Genomic DNA, 6,000 nt, shown 5'->3' with positions numbered 1-6,000 from the left:
CGCCCTCGAGCTGGACACAGCACACGCCTGTCTGCGGCTCGCCGCGCAGGCCCAGCCGCACCTGGCTCTTCTGGCCGTGTACCGGGGCGGCCGCGAGCTGTTTGACCGGCTGTGGCGGCTTGACTTCGCCGGCCGGCTGCGGGCAGCGGTCGAAGCGCGCCTGCAACGCTCGGCAGGCTTGCTGGACGCGGCCACGCGCATCCAAGCACTGCGGCGGCTGCGGCGGCTTGAGGTACGCGTCTTCTTCCCGGACTGGGTGCGTGCCCCACCCGGTGAGGAGCCGCTGTCGAGCCGCGGCCTCGGAGCCTTCGTCGAGGCCAACTCGCGCATGACGGCGTTGCGCCAGGCTGTGCGGCCAGGGGCCCGCTGGTTGGGTTCACCGTTGGACGGCCATTGCTCACGGGGCTCGCGGAGCCTCTACGTGCCAGCGTCGCTTGCTGAGCCTTCAGTGGCGCGGCTGAGCGCGCGCGCCAGCGCCTGTCTCCTGCGGGAGTTGCTTCTGGACGCGCCCTCTTCGCTGTTCCGGCGCTGCTTTCCTTCTGTGGAGGTGTTTATCGACGCTGCAGCCCTACCAGTAGCCTGGGAGCTGTTCCAGGCGACCCGCTATAACACCTCTCGGAGCGGCTCCTCAGGCGACCTCTTCTTCACTCATTTCTCGGCCGACCTCTGCCAGTGGCGCAGCCGAGTCATTCTTCCGCTGAGCAGCTCGTCTGAATTCCGGAGTACTTTCAACTGTAGCCGGAACGACGCAATGGCTAAGCTGCAGACGTGTGCAGTGTGGGGATCTTGACTCCGACGTACCGAAAACCCCTTTTGTCTCTGTTGTGTTGCGGCGCTTCTTGACTTCGGTAGTGCCGGAAGCAGTCTACTTGTAGACGGGAGATCTGTTGACCCATTACAGCTGTCTTGTTACACAGTTTAGCCTCCACTCTTTCCTAAAGTTACTCATCCTAAAACGTCACTCTATACTCCAGATCTTGCAGAGGTTGCTGGCTTGGAATAAAGAGTCAAGTTTTGGTATGTCAGACATCTAATGTCACCTTGAATTAAAGCACGACTAGGGCGATAAGCAGTACAGTGGTCCACGAGTGAAACTGAATAATACGAGTGCATGGCGATGGGAAAGTTTTGCGTCGTCGTGGAGGTGTGCTGCCTTTGTCAAAAGTATAGAGCTCAAGGGGTTTGCTTCCTAACCGTACAGTGGGCCTGCTGCAGCATCCGTGGAAGTCCTAAGCTTCGACGGGGCGAGGACAATTTCAAGAGATTTGGAACGCCTGCGATGCATAAGCAGCCACAGCATGGCCTAGAAGCAAAGCTCCTGGCCTCTTGCTTCGTTGATGGTCGAAAAACGTGCAGCCCTCTCTCAGCTTTTATTTGGAAGGTTTCTCTGAGGGGCCCGCAGCCCTCCCAGCAGACATTACGCATTCCAAATTCACTTTATACACCTTTCCATCGGACGAGGAGGATGCCGAAACTATACTCCTTTCTGGGTTGTTGCAAACCCGTTCCGCTGTGCTTGCGTCAGGTGCACACAACAGTCCACGAAAAGCAAAAGCGGCAATATAACTGCTGGTAAGTCATTTGTTGACATTCCAGCTCTTGAAGCAGACTGGTTTAAGTGTTGTAATGAATCATCAGCGCTGTCTCAGGTTTTTTTCGTGCCACACATGATCTAGAGGTCAACTATATTTTCATCAACGTTCGGTTGATGAAACCGAAACCAAAACAGCATGAGGGAAGAAATTCAATTATAAATTATTTACTGGTTGTAAGCAAATACCAAGCGTTGATCCATGTATTCTAACGTCTAACGCATTATTTGAAAGAAGAAAACACGCAACTAAAATTGGGCGTCTGTAGTCCTGTAAGGACGCGCGCTCGTTAAGTATCGCATTTCTTCCTCTGACAGTTGTGCATTATCGTCTGCAGGATGTTTGCACGACAACGTTAAGCATTGTGGATATATGAGCCTATGTACACACTATCACAAAAATCAGTCTTCTTTCATTCAGTATAAGCGTCACCACTTAGTAACGTTACTTTGATGAAAAAGATTTCTGGTCACGTCATTCGGAGGTTTCTTTTCGACCTTTAGCTACTCGCAACGATTTTGATGCCATTTGAAGATTTGTACTATGTCAGTGGAACAAAACACACTTTGGTGCCATGAAAATGCGCTTGCGCTGTGACGCAACTGAAGTAGACGCCGCATTTATTTGTCACGTATGATCACTGCAAGCAACCTATGCGCGCTGAGTGTGTGCGGACGGAGACTTCGCAAGAGACCTGTCTGTGGTGTGCACGGCAGAGAATTGAGTACTTGCGAATTCCCCTCGCTCGATTAGGGCTGCCGTTTACTCTCCCGTCCTCCTCCCCTTCGGTGCAACCGTCAGAGGGCATGCCATTAGGCAGGTGTGTCAGCTTCTTCACAGGTATGTTATCGAGAGCGGGAGATTTTTGTGTTAACTCTCCTTTCCATTTACTTTTCTCTCAGTATTTATGTATTTATTATCATTACATTTAAATTAATTTATTTCAACCCTCACCTCTTTGTTTCGTCGATTTTCATTCCAGTCTCCTCAAAATTAGTTATTCTTTTTCCCAGATTCCTCAATTTTTTATTGATGAGCGGCTTGAGATAAGTTTGGACAAGTTTTTCTCCCGTTTGTATCTGCACCAAGCTTTGGCCAATCCCCCACCGTGAGTATGTGCCATCGCTTCAGAGGCAACAACAACAACCAGTCCGTGCAGAGCTCTTGGCTCATACCACTTGCTAAATTTGGAAACCCGGCTATTCCACAACACATTCGCCAACGCGCGATCTGCTCTTGTGCGCATGCGCGCAATGGGTTAGCAGTGCGTTTTCGAGCGCATAGGACAGTGGTTCGAATCTGATTTTTGCTCGTACTTTTCTGCGACCTGAACGAAGCGCCTTGGACCGCTCGGCCATCCTGACGGCTGCGTTTTTATGGAGGAAAAACGCTAAGGCGCCCGTGTGCTGTGCGATGTCAGTGCACGTTAAAGATCCCCAGGTGGTCGAAATTATTCCGGAGCCCTCCACTACGGCACCTCTCTCTTCCTTTCTTCTTTCGCTCCCACCTTCCTCCCTTCCCTTACGGCGCGGTTCAGGTGTCCAACGATATATGAGACAGATACTGCGCCATTTCCTTTCCCCCCAAAACCAATTATTATTATTATTATTATTATTATTATTATTATTATTATTATTATTATTATTAGTATTACTTTTCTCTTTTTTTTTCACCAAGCGTTCAGAGCACGAAAATTATTTATTATTTACACCTGTGGATACGTTCCCATTTATATAACATTCTGAGGTGCTTTTGAGCCGAAATGGCAGTTTGAACCAATCTCTCGAAATATATTTTTACTAGTCTTTTTTTTTTTTTGCCCCTCAAATTATTTGCGCGCAAACCAATTAATCCTCTGCGGATGTGCCTTTCCTTTCAGGTTGCATTTTGAAATATTTTGAAAAAAGTTTGCCGCTTTAAAAAGACTAGCCTGAAGGCGAAACTGGAAATTGCTGCAATGCACGGTTGCACGTGCGCAGAACGCAAGATCGTGCGTCTGCGAATGTCAGGTGGCTATTCCCCGTGGGAGATAAACAGAGGTTGGCGCCGCCTGTGGCGGTATTTGTATTACGGGTTTTAACATTTTTGCAGTTGATATACCTGCATCATGTGTTTGACTTAATTTAACTGGTTTGTTAAACCTATGGCAATAGTCACTCGCACAGGCCCAAATTGAGTTAGATTTCCTACCGCTGACTTTGACCTTGAGTGCGGGTGTGCGAATAGTAGTTCTCTTTTTTTTCAGAATAGAGTCGAATACGAATAGCGTAGCTAAAAGCCGATTCGTATACGAATCGTATAGTCAATGAATCAGATCGAATACGAATCGAATATGCTCGTGGCGTGCGAGCGAAAACAGCGAAGCACTGGCGGCAGCTCTGCGGTATGGTGCTATAACCAATGGAGTTATAGCTGTTAAAAGACCCAGCTCTGATCTGGGGCACAACACAGAGACAATGTATTACCTCTACGACCGTCATCTCACACGCATTGGAAAATAAACTTTTGCGGCTGATTACCACAGCTGATAAGCTAGCACCTCATCGTAGTGGATGAAAAGGAAGCACGCAGGGCCTCCGAGATCGGGCGTAGCCGCCAGCACTGCAGGGTTTGCTAAACTTGGCTGGACCCTGCAGTTCCGTCTAATCTTGGAGGCCTTGTATGAGCACTATGAACGCCGCCGCTCGAATAGACGGCTTCGCAACGCTGAACCGTCCTTCTCGCGCGGACTGATCGCCGCAGCATGCTGTGTGGCGTAGTAGTGGGGTCTGTTTTCAAAAGTCTTCTAAGAAGACTACGGCGTAACTTCGTGCCAGTTATTCACAAATTATTCAGAAAACTGAGAACATATTCGAATATTTGCGATTAATTTTGAAAGTATGCACTGTTTGATTCGTTCAACGAACCGAATTGGAGGGTATTCGATTTGTTATTCGAAATTTCTAAGCAATCGCACACGCCTAACTAGGCAGGTAGCTCGGGGCAGAATTTACTTGTTGCAAATTGGCATGCAGATTGGAACTGTGCACTGTGCGGTGTCTGCATGTGCGAAGGAATGCGCACCATGTGCTTTCCAGAATTTTGGGCTGAAGCTGGCATCCTCTAAATTCCAGGCTGGGCGCGTAACCGATAGAGCTTATAAGCTGTGCGAGACATACACGAGTGAAAACGCAGGCCTATGGTTCAGCTGCGAAGACACAGCTGTGTGGCGCTAGCCACATAGCGCACGTTGCCACGTGGCGGAAGAGGGGAGGTGCACTCTATACGTCGGTGATGGTGGCACAAACTTGCAAGCTGTAATTATTAAGAGACGCGCACTACACTACCACGCCCCTTTTACCTGCATGTGAAAATAATTTTGGAAGTGATTCCAACAGTCCGGCACTTTATACTGCCGGGATCAAACGGGCTCTAAACGCTCGCAGAAACATCCTCTGCTAAGAAAATCGACCAAAGTCGCCGACAGAAAGCGCTGCCACATAGAGGGCATAAAAGGCAGCGCTAAGGCGTAACCGGAAGTGAACGCAGCTCTGAGCTCTCTGTTCCAGCCGCAATTTGTACACGATCCTGTGGAAATTGAGAGCTGCGCCCTGCTCGTATGCGTGACCGTGTCCCACGAGAGCTCTCACCTTAGCACAGCTGACCGCCCTAGCTAAGTCGCTCTCATTGAGCGTAGCTGGACCACTGTTTCGTGTCATTCGGTTCCACCGCTGCGATGAACCTGAGCTTCGGTGAAGAGGCCGCCCAAAAGCGCGCGGGGCAACGCCTCCTCCCTTGCGCCACGTACTCAACAGTGTGCCGTCCAGTGCCTCGTCCCGACCCGCCGAGCGGGCGCACGTGTCCGCGTCCACGGCGCAACGCACAGCGGCTCGGTTCCGCGAAGTGAGCAAAGGCAGCTCGCCGCATAGGCGCCGGAATGCGCCGACGCGGGGAACGGAGCGAAAAAAAGAAAGCTCGCTCTTCCTGCAGATAGCATTGTCAGTGCGGAGCAAGGTTTCAAAATAAAACGATGCTGCGGGTAGTGAGTCCACAATGCCGGCCGACAGCCTTTCGCCGCCTCTCCCCGTTACGGACCTTCTGTCGTTTTCTTTATTTGCTCGTACCTCCCCCAGCACTACGCAACGCACCGCCAGTGCAAATCCCCGTCCCGATGCAGTGTTGATCCCCGCGTACTTGATTCAAGATGTTCCCGCGGTGCTCCATGGGACGGGATCATTGCGATGACGGTCCGCGCCGCGTAGAACAGAAAAAATGGTTGCGGCAACCGAGTCCGGAAGACGGCGCGAAAACGCCGCGGTAAACCTTCATTCCCTTCTTCCAGGCTTGTGAGGTCGTTGTGCAAAACCAGGGACGCACTAGCTGTGCTTGCAGCGCTTTAAAAGAAAAATTCGTACATCGATAGCTAGTT

This window comes from Amblyomma americanum, chromosome 1 (assembly GCF_052857255.1).
Source record: "Amblyomma americanum isolate KBUSLIRL-KWMA chromosome 1, ASM5285725v1, whole genome shotgun sequence".
Lineage (NCBI taxonomy): Eukaryota > Metazoa > Arthropoda > Arachnida > Ixodida > Ixodidae > Amblyomma > Amblyomma americanum.
The sequence above is the reverse complement of the archived record's forward strand: the minus strand, read 5'-3'. Positions refer to the sequence as shown.